The sequence below is a fragment of the Musca autumnalis genome, unplaced genomic scaffold (genome assembly GCF_047663935.1).
Source record: "Musca autumnalis isolate F117 unplaced genomic scaffold, ASM4766393v1 scaffold_4, whole genome shotgun sequence".
Classification (NCBI taxonomy): domain Eukaryota; kingdom Metazoa; phylum Arthropoda; class Insecta; order Diptera; family Muscidae; genus Musca; species Musca autumnalis.
In genome coordinates this window covers 62,495,351-62,512,372 of record NW_027411977.1, presented here as the reverse complement: position 1 = coordinate 62,512,372, position 17,022 = coordinate 62,495,351, and the positions used below count along the sequence as shown (strand labels likewise).

Genomic DNA, 17,022 nt, shown 5'->3' with positions numbered 1-17,022 from the left:
TTTTTTGTTTGAATACTCTTTTTAGAGAAAGTTCCAGTGAAACTGAATTCCTTCTTTATGCCATGCCAGTGTTTTGGAATTCTGTAATAAATATAAAGGTCTTGAGGCTTCAAACTCATTTTGTATTCAAAATATTTACAAATTCAGTATTGTGCGGGTTAGAAGTACATAAAATGAAATGTCTATTGGACAATATATATACGACATATCAAGGGTTTTCCGTGGAGTATATCTCGAAAAGCAGTTAGAAAATTGTTTTATTGTCTTAATAAAAATGTTGTATTCCTATTTTATATCAACTTGTTGCTAAACAGTGGGATAAAATAATGGAGAAAAATGTGTTGTTGTGCATAATAAAGTGATAATATCTGCTATAAATAGTGTGCCCATCTGAATTTTTTTTCCTATCAGTAACAAATTTGTAGCTGAAAACAACCGTAAACGAAATTAATGCTCAAACTTTCGTTATATGGTATTGTATTAAAATCTGCTGTTATTTGTATTGTATAGTACGGTGCTCTTGAACCAACTTTAAATGAAAGAAGAAAATCAAAAAACAAAAAATTGCATTTTTAGGGTTTTTTGGGTTTTGACGGTTTTGCTGGGAAACCACAAGCCCTATCAAAATGGAACTAAAGAAAATGTTATAGCAATGAATATTCTCTACAATATTGTTCTTATATGATATTTTCGTAGGTTTTACCACTTCTAAGATATAGAAGTTCAAATTTAAACAATTCACTGACTGTATCGTCCCCTTATAATACAATGTCAGGACTACAATTTCCCAACTTAAGCTTATATATCTCAAAAATGGTACAACCGAGTAAAAAAGTTACGAATCTCCATCTTGTAAAGAATTTTCACAGCTATACGATTTTCTGTAGTCCCATTTTGACAAGACTTACTGTTTTGAAGCAAATCGTGAAAACCTAACAAAAAACCCTAAAAAAGTGACCTGAACTTCTATATCTCAAAAATGGTGAAACCTAGGAAAAAATCAAACAAGTTTTCAAAGTTACAACATTTTCTTTAGCCCCATTTCGATAGGAGTTGTGGTTTCCCAGCAAAATCGCGAAAACCTAAAATAAACCTAAAAATGTGAACTTATTTAAAATTCCCTCCAGCGATTTTGTCTTGTTTTGGGATTTTTTTTTTCATCTATGAACATTGCTGTTTCAGAATCCACAAAAACTTCCCAGTTGTTAGCTCCATTAATTTAACGTTGGTTCAAGAGCACCGTGATATTGAACCCGCAACCATTACGCTAACGATAGAAATGTACCTCATCGAAATAATGTTCTTAGACTAATCATATGTTTGGACGAAACACGCGTCAAACAATTTGGAGTCGATTTATCCCAGTTTGTCCGTCTGTCTGGCTCGTGCCCATTATAACTCTCAACAGATCAACAGATTTGGTCCAAATTTTGGATCTCGCAATATTTTGTCCAAGCTTCCTTTGGACAACAGACTTCAAAATGTTTCCCTAAAATCTTGGGCAAAGTCCAATCCGATTTTTTCGAGACCTAGAGTAGGTTCGAATGTGGATTATATCGATTCACTCCTTCAGATACCTCCAACACAAAATTTCAATTATCCGATTTCACCGAAACATCCTAAAATAACGTACATATTAAATTCTGAACCTTCTTCGCTATACAATTAATAGAAAAAATTGGCTATCTTGTCCGTATTCGATCTGTCTATATATAAAAGTCTCAACTCACACAGGCTGAGGGTATTTCTCTGTAGGCAAACCCGACTGTTACTTTTTACTTGTTTTCCAGAAAACAAAAGTTATGAATTTTCATAAGTTTGTCTCCGCTGTACCGACAGAAGTGATTGGTCCTTGGAAAGTTTTTAAGGTCATCGAGTCCATAAACATCTAGTCTTACAATTAAGATAGAAATGGAGAAATGGATGAAGTTTTTCGTCTTAAGCTATTTTTTCAGGATTTAGCTAAAATGTTGCCGAGCTTTTTTGAGAGATATTTTTTTCGACCATGTGTTTGCGTAGTCTCAAACAGTACTGCGAGTGGGATTCGGAGTCTATGAGTCGTAGATTGCATAGCCCGGCTCCTGATATTTATACCCTATACCACAATGTGGAAAAGGGTATAATAAGTTTGTTTTCCCAAAAATTCATGTAACGCCGCGAAATATTCGTCGTAGACCCCTCATGTGGTATACCAAACTTCATATCTCGACGAGATAAAGCGATTTAGCGATGTGTGTCCGTCCGTCCGTCCGTCCGTCTGTCCGTCCATTAAAAATTGTAATCAAGCTAGAGGCCGCAATTATGGACCGATTGTCACGAAATTTAGTATGGAGGTCGGGTTTGGACCAGAATAGAACTGATTAGTTTTTGGCGATGATCGTGAAATGTTAAAGGGATGAAATGGACCAAAAACAAAATTTTTGCTCGATTTTGTAGCCGCTCTGTAGGTCGCAATAATAGTCCGATCGGCGCGAAATTTTAAACGTAGTTTTGGTTTGAGATGAAGAAGTAGCGTGCAAGTCAACGGTATGATCGGATAATATTTAGCGGGTTAAATTGATCAAAACTTTTGTGTGAAAATTGGTAAAATTTCTAATGCACATCTTATAACAGCTAGCCCGGAAAGCTAGTGCACAGGGATAGTGGTATAGGGTATCACATGGTCGGCCCTGTCCGACTATAGTCTGTTCTTACTTGTTTTTTCTTTTATTAATGTAATTTTCTGAATTATTAGTTGGCTTTCACGGACTCTATCACTTCTGGTAAAATCCCAACAAAATGATTTCCAAAATCCATATAACTGATGATATTTTTAAAAACTATGCCAATAGCCTCGAATATAGAAAATGTTTCGAAAGCTATTCGCTGCGGGATTTAGAACCCAAAATGTCAAATAAGAGCTAATGTGGTTGAAAATTCTGGGATACACCAAAACGTACATCTATATGGGTAATATTAATTTGAAAGATTTTTTAGTTATTGCTTCAGTTCTGTTGGAGAATTTGTTTAAAAACTTTTGTAAGGAAACTATGCCGAACGTGGTCTGATATGGTTCATCCAAGGACTAATATATTATAATCAGTTCCAAATTTCAATCTTGTATCTAAAATATTGTGATCTCTCTCTCTCTTTTGAATGTATATACTTTGTGGCAATATTGAATATACATAAAATCAATTAAAACCCCTTTAAAATAGCTTTACGTAACGACACACAACATTTTTAATTTTCATGATTTTTGGTCAAGTTGGGCCCCCCCCGAAATGAAATCCTGCGTACGTCCCTGTTGCCTAATGTAACCTTATCTTAAGTCTATCGAACGCATTACGTTATCGGATATTTCACTATTTCAGTCAGTTGGGCCAAATACTAGTATATTCTCCTTTCAAATCTTTGCATTAAACTTGTCTATGTTGAAGAATTTAGTTTTTAACCGAATTGTCGATAGTCTTCCATGCCGTGAATCTGTAGTTGAGATCTTTTACCCTCTGACTAACTACAAGCCCATAGCCAAATTCACGTCTTGTCTCATGACAGCTAAAATACAATACGCCTCCAGTATGTGTTGGGTTTTTTACAGTGGTGGATTTTTACTAGGGTGAGTTACTAAGACATCACATTCTTATGCTATGCCATTTTGAGTCTTTCCCACTTTTTTAAATTACCGTTATAGTAATGTCCATATCGCCAACTATTATCGTCATATTTCCCGTTCTCTTTAACAGTATGAATAAATTTTTTCCCATGAATATTAGTGTCTTATCCCCCCACCCCTACCCTCACAGGCTAAGGCGCCACAAGTATCCATTATTATGTGCAAACACACAAGTAAATTAACGTCCTGGCATTGTCACACACACACACCTAAACATCGCAGCCAAGAAGGACTCTTCTAATGAATACCACTAACCCAGAAAATTGCATGAACCAGCTGATGGTAGTAATGAACAACGAAAGCGAAACAATCATGAATGAATGAATGAAAATACACAATCAAAAGGAAACAACTACAACAACAGCAAGCTCATTTTATGATTGCTTACTTAGTTAGTTACCGACTAATCCAAATATTCTTTGTTAGTGTGTTAGTATGTGACTACTAAGTAAATAATAAGGCACTACTTGGATGTATTGAATACAACAATCTCACGCATATATGAGGGAGACAATAAAACGCTACATGAGCTCCAACTAAGTGGGGCTCTCACTCACTCTCTTGGGTCCTCTCTTTTATTTGCTTAGTTTTACATTTAGCATACTAACATTTAGTCATCTAACGGAGGTCATACGGTCTAGAAAACGGAAAGTGTACGGAAAAAAAATAAAGAAAAATAATTTAAAGCAAAAAAAAAAAATCACAAAAGGAAAGCAAAAAAAAAATCTCTACAAAAAGTATTTAAATGGAATGAATAAAAAGGAAATCAAAATAAATTGAAAACTCATCAAGTGGTTGGGTGGCTGTATCATCATCCATCTCAAATGGGAATTTCAGTGAAACCAAAAAAAAGGAAAATAGTCTGAAAAATGTAAAAGTTTGTGTTTACAGCAGCAATTGAAGAATAAAGTTCAAACTGTGCCCCATTTAAATGTCATTTATTGATGTAATTATTTATAAATGTTTACTGTCGGTAATCTCGTTTGGGGGTTAAATGCAATTTAATTCGAAGCGGTTTACGGTTGTTAATTGACCTCCTTTAGCGAAAAAAATAAACGATACAGTATTTTATTTTTTATTTTGCCATCGGTGGTGTATTATACGATTATATGTATGTTTGTTTGTATATACATTGTATGTGTATATATTTTCCGCGGGTACACACACATATCCTTGAGGATATCGTAGTAACCTATTTACGTTTTGTTGTTTACACACTTTACAAAAGTGTAACTTAAGAAGCCACAACGAGGAAGGGAAAGGAAAAAAGTGGTCTTTCGACTAATTTGTGGATAATTCTCTAACACATACACATGCAACGCAGGTAAAATGTTTTTTTTTTTGTCTTAATGTGAAACCATATTACTTTCAAATACACAGGAAATTCAATCTTCATAATTAACAAGAGATATATCTTCAGACTGTGTGAATTGAAAAACTGTTTTCCAAAAAAAAAACGTACATATTTTCAAAATTTTGGACGTATGAAGCGATAAGAATATGGATTTGGATTAAAGATCAAAAGTTATGGGGGGAGGTACCTAAAGGAATGGACCGACATAGCCCATTTTGGAATACTTATCCACAAGCAGTAGCAGTAGTAAAAGAACCCAGGAAACAGCATGTTGCAAAAATTAAAAATATGAGTACAATTTTTGTCAAAATTTTAGAACCCGAGGGAGTGAACCGATATGGCCCATCTCCGAACTATCGTGATCTCCAGCCACAAAGATCGTGATCTCCAGCCAAATTGTCTAAAACAAACATACATACTTGGTCTAAAACCATAACTTCGATGAGGCACATTTTTGTCGTATGAATGTGTATATTAGGGTTATGACTTTTTTTAAAACCTCGTATCCCTGTATTATATTTTAGTGAGTTTTTACCTAAGAATTCATAAAATCTTAATTATTAAAAAAAAGTGAGCCAAGGCTATAGTCGGGTCTGGGTCGACTATGTGAAACCCTTTGCTCTGGATGTCTTCATTAATACAGTTCAATTTTGTTGAAACGCATTTAAGTGAATCGTCAGTACAACTCAAATATAAAATGGAAAAGTGGGATGTACGCCAACCATCAATAGGCTTCTTTCTCGGTGAGACCCCCATCAACCCCCAACATTTTGGGAGGATCCGATCAAAATTCCGACCTATAGTGTGATTGCACAAAAAATGTATAAAGGGATGGATTACCGACTATTGCGATATCTCTCTTGTGTGACCAACTATGACTTTTTCTCCAAATAAGTTTTTTGCCCATTCCGACCCCTGAATATTATCATACCATTACCAAAATCAATAGCCTTCTTCTTCTGTAGGACCCCCATTAACCCCCAAAATTTCGTGACGATCCGACCAAAACAGGATGTATTACCGACTATTGCGATATCTCCGTTATTTGGCCACATACGTCAACCTACTTTGCATCATTGTAAAAATGGGATATTTTACTTTCGTAGTCAGACTTTGTTTTTTGGAAGGTCTCCAAACCGAAGCTGTGATATTCGTCATTATTATTAAAATCGCAAAAATGAAAAGTTGGGTTCTATTACGGGTATTGCGATAACTTCGTTGTTTGTCCACCTACGACAAACATCGTTACATCGTTGCAAAGGTGATATTTTCTACTTTCATTAGCAGGTTTTGATATAACCCATATCACGAATATTGTCAATTATTTCATATTCCATTTCATAAAAAAAAGATAATTTTTTTTCGCGCTACATCAACGATTTTTATACCCTTAGCCTTTAGACTAAAGAGGGTATTTACACTTTGATACGGCCAAAAATGTGCCTCATCGAAATAATGGATTTAGACCTCCCACACAAAATTTTGCTTAACTGCAGTTTAAGGCATGCTCTCGAATCGCTTTGATTTTTGTTGCAGCCACTTGTATTCACTACCCTCATTACGACGATATAATTTTTTTCAAGAGCAAGTCCATATATCCTCAGAAATCAGCACGAAAACTGCAAACAACCCATATAATACCATGTGTCGTAGTTGGAGCGCACGATAACTCTCGAACGGATCAACATATTTGGTTAAAATTTTGGGTCTTTCAATATTTTGTCCAAACTTAGTTTAAATTCGAAGATAGACCATATCGGTCCACTCCTTCCGGTACCTCCCCCACAAAGGTTCAAAATTTTTCGCCAAGATTGTGGGCATGATAACTCTAGGAGGGAATAACCGAATTGAGCCAAACTTTGCTATTGGTAATATTACTTTCAGGCATAGATCGAGTTCTAATATGGACTATATCGGTCCACTCATTTGAGTACCTCCCACACAAAATTTGAAAAAAGTTAGTTTAACAACTCCTCTCTGATCTTAATAATTTGTAATGCAGCAGGTTGCACTTGCGGCCCCTGTTACGACGATGTAATTTTTTTTTTCGTGGGCAAGTCCATACTTCCTGAGATAATAACCCAAAAAGGTCCAGAAAATCCTACCGGAACCACCTAAACTGGCTAATGTGTAAAATAACCCTTTAAGAGAGAAATCGATTTAGCTCAAACTTTGTAAATTGAAAAGTAAAATTGTTATATATTTAAATTCAGAAAATTAAGTACAACATATTTTTTTAATTATATAGTCGGTAAGGAAAATATCCATAGACTAATAAAGAAAAAAAACATTTCCTACAGATTTGTATTAGGTCCGAATATGTACTACATCGGATCACTCCTATGGGTACACCCTACCCAAAGTTTGGAAAAAATGCACTCGTCTTGGATCATTCTGAATTTTGTTGCAACATGTAGTTTTTTGCGGCCCTTTCCATCCTGGAAAATTTTCCCAACAGCTAAAAAACCTACAGAAGTATTGTGTTAACTTTTTTTCTTCGGGTACGTGGCTGAGGGTATATCTCTGTCGGCTCAGCTGACTGATACTTTCTTACTTGTTGATATGTAGGTTAAGAAAATAATTCCCAGAACGAATCTGGTCGCGAGCCAATTTTTGGTTGTTGCGGACAAAAGTTATGGCGCTTTTATTTCGCTTTTTAATAAAGAAAATATTATAAAAACGTTAATTATTTTAATGAGCACAATTGTTACAAAAAAGTGCTCTCGAAGTGACTTCAGTGAGTAGATTGCATAATATTTATTTATTTATTTCAAATATTTATTATAATAAAAAGTTACAATAAAATTATAAAGAAAAACACTAGCAAGATTGCATTATACCTGCAAAATGTTACACAGAATTCGCGGAATGTACATAAAATTGATAAATTATTGAATGTAAGTCAACTTTTTTTCAAAATTAAGGCCCATTTAGTGGTCATAAAATGACATAAAAAATCGTTGTGGATCAAAACTTCACGGTGAATCAAATGAGACTATAGTCTTATAGTTTCAATGTTACAAGCAAAATAAGTACATATTTTGGCCAAAAAATAATTTTTTGTTTGAAAAAATATTTTTTCACATGCATTATGTAGTAGAAAATATTGGAAAAATCTATAGGAATACTTCCTTCATTTTGCTTAAATCTCCCAATAAAATAGACGGATTTTGCTTTATTGACATTCATATTAAAGCTTTCCCATTAGGGAAGGTAACTGAGTTGATGGGGATATATCTCAAAGCTTCTGAAATGGAAATACAGGTCAAATAACATTTTAAATACGTGTAAATCGCGTAATTATCAAAATCATTTTGTCCGCATGTGATTTTAATTTACAGCAAGACCATGTCTTTTAAATTGTATATATTTTTCGAAATTTAATTTGGAGGCTATGTTGTAGCATCGGCTGCATCTTAGCATTAAAAACCCTATAAAATATCGCTAATTTGCGCAAAGTGCATACAATTTTTGTCCGCATCCGATTTCAGTGTTCACCATGAACATCTATATCGATATATCTGTTTTTCAAGGCGATCAATCAAGAACCGTGGATGTAGCATCACACACTATTTTTTGGGATAAAATTAATGTAGTCAAGTTTTGACATCTCTGTTTCCGCTAAAACGAAGATAATGCACTAGTTTTTTCATTGCAGTGGAAACGACCCGCAGAAAACGCGAAAAAACACGCGATATTTTAAAACAATTTTAGGTGATTTTTCTACTTTGGAATTTCTTGTAACTCGCGTTTTAGTAGATGGATTTTCACGGGGAATGATTTATTGGATCCGGCACGTAAAAAATCAAAATGTGCAATGGAGTACGCGGTATTCCAATGACAATTGCAAATATTAGACCCGAAAAATATGATTTTTAGAAAAATGTTCGCACAAAATTTCCGCATTTGGATGCAGATTTCTATGAAGCTGTGCAGACTACATTCACAATATACGTATCAAATAACTCAGAATCGCAAGTACTACAATCCTATATATGATTTTTTGAAAAAACTGTTTGCGGAATGAAATTAGAAGAACGTTTCAAAAAACACTGTAAATCTGGCTTCAAAATGTCAGCATCATTTAATGGTAGAAACAGTTCAAATTTTGAAAAGTGATACATTAGTGAGATGATCCTTATTTAGTTTGCTTCTACTTTTACTTTGACAGGAAAATCGAGAGAAATGTAGTTTACTCACAAATCGAGAGAAAACAAAAAAAAGACATATTGGCTTCAACCCATTTTTACCCGTTTTTTAACGTAAATATGGCCACAGCGTCCATGCGAATTATCTTTTAAGGCCAATATTTTTTGCCACGTCCAAAACCATTTCATTTTATCCAAAAATATTTAATTTGTATAATATATAATCACAAGTCGCGGGTTCTAAAAGGGTAAACGTTTACTTCAGCTATGTTCAATTTTCAAAAATATTGGTGATATAGAAGCGGAGATATTCGCCTTGAAATAAAATATTGACTTTTTCTTCAAATAAGTTTTTTGTCCATTCCGAACCCTGAATATTATCCGACCATCACCAAAATCAATAGGCGTCTTCCCCTCCGGGACCTTCATCAACACCCAAAATGTGCTGACGATCGGATTAAAATAGCGACCTGCTGTGTGATTACAAGGTTTAGATGGACAGACGGACCGGCGGACGGACGGACACACAAAGCCAGATCGACTCATTTTGGCATTCATTTTGGCATATATATGTATGGGTCTACGACCATTATTTCGATGCATTACAAACTTTTTGGAAAAAAAAAACAACTTATAATACCCTTCCCACATAGTGGTGTAGGGTATAACAAGTAAGAACGGCATTAAATTCGGCCACGGCGAACTTGTTATACCCTCCACCACGAGTTGTATTGAAGTAAATAAAGAAGACTAATAGCATGTTTTTGTAAAAAAGCCTGCCTGTCACACGAACCGTTCGTATACGTTCACAATTAGGTTCATGTAAAATTTTACGAACCATTCGCCTTTATCTAAAAGCTTTCGTCTATTTCGGAAAAGCTTATTTTGTGAATTTTGCATCTGCATCGGTACGTAATATATATGGCAACCCCGATAAACAGATGACAAACAAAAAAGAAGACAAAAATGTAAACAAATTTGTCAAAAAATAATTCACATAATAGCTTTGTTCCTTTACGTTAAAGTTTCTTCAAGTTTTACCATTTTAAACTCGGAAAGCGTTCCTTAACCGCAAAAAGTAGTAAAACTGGAAGCAATTTTTAAGAGAGTGAGAGAGGAGAGAGCCAGAATGGCTTTCTCTTTTACTACTTTCTGCTCAAAAAAAAAAAAGTTGTGTAAAAAGTGGAAAATCTGTCAAACTGCTGATTTGACATTAATATGACAATTAAGGCAAAAGGAAAAAAGAAAACTGCGCGCTTTGTCAAAGCAAAATAAAAAGAAATACAATAAAATAATAAAAATTTAAACCAGTGAAATAAAAAATAAAAAACAGTGAAAATTATTTTGTTTGTTATTTTTTTAAGCAGCCATGTTTGTTTTTTGACATTGCTGCCAGATCTACTATTTGTCCGTTTCTGTACTTTTGTGCAAAACTTGTTACGTGAGAGCAATTTTCACAGTTTTCTGAGAGTAGAAATAACTTTTCTCTTTTGCTACTTTTATTATAAAAAAAATTAAAGGAACAAAGCTAATATGAAGAATTGGCGGTACGAACTAATGGGCAAAAACTTTTTACAAAACCAGGCTGTAAATACCAAATTTTAGCAAGTCCGGTAAAACAATGTGGCTAAACTTCAAAATACCGAAATTCGGGAGGTACCGTTCCTTGGGAATATATCAATACGTCGACCTATACCTACAAATTTCAGGCGGAAAGTTTTTAGACTCAAAGAAGACTAAGTACCAAATTTCCGATATTTCGGTAAAAACTTCAAAATACCGAAAATCAGGAGGTACGCTTCTATGGGGGATATAGTAACCCGCGGACCTATACTGATAATTCGTGGAATATTCAGGCCACAAGCTTCGAAATAAAGGAAATAGGGAGGTACCGTTGTATGGGGGCTATTCTAAGGCGTGGACATGTACCAACAAGTTTCTGGGGGAAAGTTTTATACCCCCAACGAAGACTAAATACCAAATTTCAGCCATTTCTGAGGAATATTGAGGTCACAACCTTCAAAACACCGAAAATCGGAAGGTACGTTCTATGGGAGCTATATGAAGGCGTGGACCTCTACCGACAAATTCCATATAGAACGTTTAGTACCCCAAATTAAGCCCAAATACCAAATTGCAGCCAAATTGCAAAATACCGAAAATTGGCAGGTACCGTTCTATGGGGACTATATGAAAGCGTGGACATATACCAAAAAATTTCTGGGGGAAAATTGTATACCGGTAACGAAGACTTAGGACCAAATTCCAGCCATTTCGGTCTGATAATATGGCTAAAACCTTTAAAATACCGAAAATAGGGTGGTACCCTTCTATGGGGGCTATATGAAGGCGTGGACCTATACCGACAAATTTCATATGCAACGCTTCGTACCCCAAATGAAGACCAAATACCAAATTTCAGCCGGTGGAATATTGAGGAAATAGGTAATGGGGAGTTACCATTCTATGGGGGCTATATGAAGGCGTGGATCTATACCTCAAAATTTATGGGGGAAAGTTTTGTACCCCCAACGAAGACTAAGTACAAAATTTCAGCCATTTCGGTGCGATAATGAGGCTAAAACCTTAAAAATATATTGGTGGAGGGTACAAAAAAGGATATCAAAAACAACTTTTTGAAAAAGTGTCCGATTTCACTCAGAATTCCCCGTATGTACTTTATAGCGTCGCAAATTATAATTTCAATGCGTCAAAAACAGCAAAAACAAATTAAATATACTCTACATACTATGGTGGAGGGTATAAAATGTACTTTCCGGTCTTAAGTTTTAACCACAGATTCCGAGTAATTTTTACAGGAGGTAGAAACTTTAACGTTTTTTGTGCGCAGAGGACCTTGATTTTGAAACCTTATCCCATACACAGATAATGGTACATCCCCATTGAAGTTTATTATATTCAAGTCCTTTGGTTAGTAAGATGATTTTTAATGACGATTTTCTTGGGTAGCTATACAAAATGGATTTTAAGGAATTATTAAACCCAAAAATCAAATCTATAATTATTTTTTTTTTTGTTTTGTAAAAGTAAAACAATGACATCCAATTCAAAATCTTCATTTAACAATTTTTATTTCATAAAAATGCAATATTAATTTGTTTAGTAATTAACTTAATAGCAAACTTATAGCTAATTTTCATTTTTAATGATATTACGTGATTAAGTAAAGAAATTCCTCTTATAGATATTTAAATTTAACACAGCCTCAGCTTTACCTCTCAAGGTAGAATAACTTCACGCCAGCGTGACTTCGAAACCAATTTCTTTTGTAGTTTATTGGTAATTTGTGCCTGCTTCGTTTGCCTTGCCTCGTATATTTCATGTTTTAGTTTCTTCTTGAAGAGTAGCTCCTGGTTGAATGCCAGCACATCTTCTGTACTGCATTGATCCAATTGGGTTGCTGTCTTCTTTATCAATTTATCGGTGAGTGATAGTTTGGTGCGTTGTAAACGTGTTAGAGTCTCTTTTTGACGTAATTGTTCGCGATACATGAAAATAACGTAAGTAATCGATTTTGATTCCATGTTTAGAAATTTCTTTGTAGTTTTAAAGAAACTGAATAAGATGTTGTTTCCTCGTTGTGTTCCGAGAGGATAATGTTGTCATAATGACATTGGTTTCAAATTTATATAAGGAAATTTCTTCCATGAAGACAAATTTCATTCATACCTGAAGTCCTGAAAACTCAAATTTCCATAGTCAGTTCATACACGTGTTTACAAACAAAATTTGTTTGTTTACCATCATTAGTGTTGTCCATTACAAAACACATGAATGACAGTGTTGTTATTGTTACAGATCTTGTGTACAAACCAGGTACAATGAGAAGTTTAAGGGTTCTGTTATTAACAACAAACACATGTTAGTAGTTTTCCGTGCATTAAGGTGTTTTTGTTTTTCTGTTTGTCAAAAAACACAAATATATGTATTTTTTATCCTTTTCCATTCATTCAAATATGCAGAGATTCTGCAAAGTTGAGAACAACATTTTGCTGAGATTGTAAGATTTTACTATGTGTCCCTAAATATTATATGGAGTTTGTTTCGAAAGGAAATGAGACTATACTAATTAATGAGTTCCAAGATGTACGAAATTTTTTATACCCTCCAACATAACCCTATAAAGACCCTACAAAGTTTATATATTCTTGATCAGCACAAAATTCTAAGTCGATAAAACCGTGTACGTCTGTCCGTCCTTCTGTTTAAATCAAGATACAGCTCGCAATTTTTAAGATAGACCTATTACTCCTAGGATGTTTGGTATTGATGTCCATGTTTAGATATAGCCGAACGATACCTCCCGATTTTCGATATTTTGAAGGTTGTGGCCTAAATATCAAACCGACATGCAAATTTGGTATTAGGTTTTCGTTAAGGGTATAACACTTTCCACCTGAAATTTGTAGGTATAGATTCACGCCTTCATACAGCCCCCTTAGGAACGTACATCCCGATTTTCAATATTTTGAAGATTGTGGCGTTAATATCCCACTGATAGGGCTTGAATTTTGTATATAAAGCTTTCCAACAGAAATTTCTCGGTATAGATCCACGCCCCATAGAAAGGTTCCGTCCCGTTGAGCGTTGTGGCCTCAATATCCAACCTAATTGACTAAAATTTGGTATTTAGGCTTCGTTAGGGGTATGAAATTTGTCGGTATAGGTCCACGCCTTCATATAGCCTCCATAAAACTGTACCTCCCGAAATTCCGTACTTTGAAGGTTGTCAACTCAAGATTCCACCAAAATGGCTGAAATTTGGCATTAAGTTTTCTGTGGGGATATGATACTTTCTACCGGAAATTTGTCGGCACAAGGCCACGACTTCATATAACCCCTGGTGCCTCCCGATTTTCGATATTTTGAAGGTTGTGGCCTCAATATCCCACCGAAAAGACTGAAGTGTGGTATATAGTCTTCTTTAGGGATATACAACTTTCCACCTGAAATTTGTCGGTATAGGTCCACCTCTTCATAGAGTCCCCTCCCGATTGTCGGTATTTCGAAGGGTTTGACGTCAGTATCCCACCAAAATAGCTGACATTTGGTGTTTAGTCTTCTTTGGGGGTATAAAACTTTCCGCCTTAAATTTGTCGGTATATGCTCACGTCTTCATATAGCCTTCATAGAAAGGTAACCCCACATATAAGTCACATTGTTGCACCGAAACGACTGAAATGTGGTACAGAACTTTCCTCCAGAATTTGCTCGGCATAGGTCAACATTTTATACAGTCCCCCTAAAACGGGACTTCCAATTTTCGTTATTTGAAAAGTTTTAGTCACATTATTCAACCGGAATAACTCCACAAGATTGATATAAATGATATTTTCGTACGTTTTACCGTTTTTGAGATATAGAAGTTTAAATTGAGACAATGCACTGACTGTATCGTCTCCTTATAAAACAATATCATGCTCAGTGTACCTTAACTAACTTTTAATGAATACCGCTTACACATGTACAGATTTCGCGGATTCTGAAACAGAAATGTTCATAGATAAGAAAAATTAAAAAAATCAGAAACAATCGCCGAAGGGCTTTTTAAATAAATCGCGATCAAAATTCACAATTTTAGGGATTTTTTAGGTTTTCACGATTTTGCGGTTTCCAAGCCGCAAGTCATATCGAAATGTGTCTAAAAAAATATTGTAGCTGTGAAAATTCTCTACAAGACTGACTTTTAGGTTTTTTCGTAGGTTTTACCATTTTTGAGGTTTTACCATTTTCAAATTTTTAGGTTTTTATCTTAAGTCTTCAAGATTTTGCTTGGAAACCGCAAGTCATATCAAAATGGGACTAAAGAAAATGTTGAAGCTGTGAAAATTATCTACAAGATTGGCTGGTTTAATTTTTTTGAGGTTGTACCATTTTCAAGATATATAAGTTTAATTTGGGAAATTGCAGTAATTGTGTTGTTTTATAAGGAGGCGATACAGTCAATGCATTGTCTCAATTTGAACTTCTATATCTCAAAAACGGTTAGACCTACGAAAATATTATAAAGGTTATTCTTGTGAAGAATTTTCAGCTACAACATCTTCTTTAGACCCATTTACATAGGAATATCAGTTTCCAAGCAAAATCGTGAAAACATAAAGAACCCCTAAAAATGTGAACTTAAATCGCGATTTATTTGAAAATCACTCCGGTGATTTTTTTGCTTCTTCGAATTTCTCATCTATGAGCATTGCAGTTTCAGAATCTGCAAAAACTTCCCAGCTGTAAGCACCTTCCATTTAAAATTAGTTAAGGCGCACCGTGATTTGGTATTTAGTCATAAAAGGGTAGACCTGGTCGAACTTAACTCCGTTCTAACTTGTTATTTTTAAAGATATTATATTAGTTAATACTTATACCCCACGGTGCTCTTGAACGATTTTTAAATGGAAGGTGTTCATAGAACATCAAAAAACAAAAAAATCGCCGGAGCGCTTTTTAAATAAATCGCGGTCAAAGTTCACATTTTGAGAATTTTCGAGGTCCACGATTTTGCTGGGAAACCGCACGCCCTATCGAAATGGTACTTATCATTTCGATAAGATTTACCGTATCGAAGCAAATCGTGGAAACCGAAAAAAACCTTAAAATGTGATCTGAACTTCTATATCTCGAAAATGGTAAAACCTAGGAACAAATCATAACGGTTAATCCTCTAGAGAATTTTCACAGCTACAACATTTTTTAGCCACATTTTGACGGGGCTATTGGTTTCCAAGCAAAATCGCGAAAACCTAAGATAAACCTGTAAATGTGAACTTTGACCGCAATTTATTAAAAATCCCTTCATCGGTTTGTTCTTCTTTTTGGATTTTTCTTATCTATAACATTATTGTTTCAGAATCCGCAAGAACTTCCCGGGTGTAAGCGATTTTTATTCATCGTTTTAAAATAAGGCATTGTCTCAGTTTGAACTTCTATATCTCAAAAACGGCAAAATCTACGAAAATATCATGAATGCCAATGTTGTAGAGAATTTTCAGTGCTATAACATTTTCTCTAATCCTATTTCAAGCGGACTTGCGGTTTCCAAGCAAAATCGTGAAAACCTAAAAATAACCCTAACGATGTGAACTTTGACCGCGATTTATTTAAAAAGCGATCCGGCGATTTTTTTTCTTTGATTTTTCTCATCTATGAGCATTTCCAGGTGTAAGCACCTTCCATTTAAAGTTGGTTCAAGAGCACAGTGACCCTACACCACGCTGTGGTAAGGTGTATTATGTCTCTGTGCATTAGTTTGTAACATGTAAGGGAAAATAGATTCATCCATACTTCCTTTTAGAGATATAAATATAATCACTTTCTGAGTCGAATTACGCATGTCCATCTGTCGATTTGTCCGTCCATCTGTCTATCCACGTAGTTTTGTAAACAAAGTACAGTACTCATTTATTATCCAATTTACATGAAAATTACGGAACATCGTTTTTTTTGCCAAATGTCGAACGCTATTGCTTTTGGAGAATATCGGCTCAGATTTCGATATAGCTCCCATATATAAATTTGCACAGTTTAAGATATTTGGTGCAGCAATCTCCATCAATAAATTTGCCAAATTATATGGAAACCGGCTCACATGTGGATACAGATCCCACACAACGAACAGCATCGGTATACATTTCCAAAGGATCTTCGAAATTCGAACAGACCTTAAAATGCACTTAGACACAAATTTAGACTACACATGGTTCCATAGGGGTTTTTACACCCTTCTGGCTGTTTTCTCAAGAAGTATGGACTTGCCCCCGAAAAAACATTTACCGTTGTAATTGAGGCAACGAATGGAAGTTGCTTCAACAAGAGTGAACTTATCCGAAATTTTGTGTGGACAAATATAG

The 17,022-nt window shown here is 34.9% G+C and overlaps 1 protein-coding gene across 13 annotated transcripts in view; it reads left to right on the top strand.

Moving 5' to 3' along the window:
- Window positions 1–17,022, top strand: part of axo (axotactin) — a 508,380-nt gene that overhangs the window by 70,402 nt on the left and 420,956 nt on the right. For 4 of the 13 annotated variants that reach the window (XM_073983734.1, XM_073983727.1, XM_073983735.1 and 1 more), the window contains exon 1: window positions 4,241–4,979. The exons of the other annotated variants lie outside the window; for them this stretch is intronic. The gene's annotated coding sequence lies outside the window, so the exon portion shown is untranslated. Of the gene's footprint in view, window positions 1–4,240; window positions 4,980–17,022 lie in introns of those variants that run through there. 13 annotated transcript variants of the gene reach the window in all.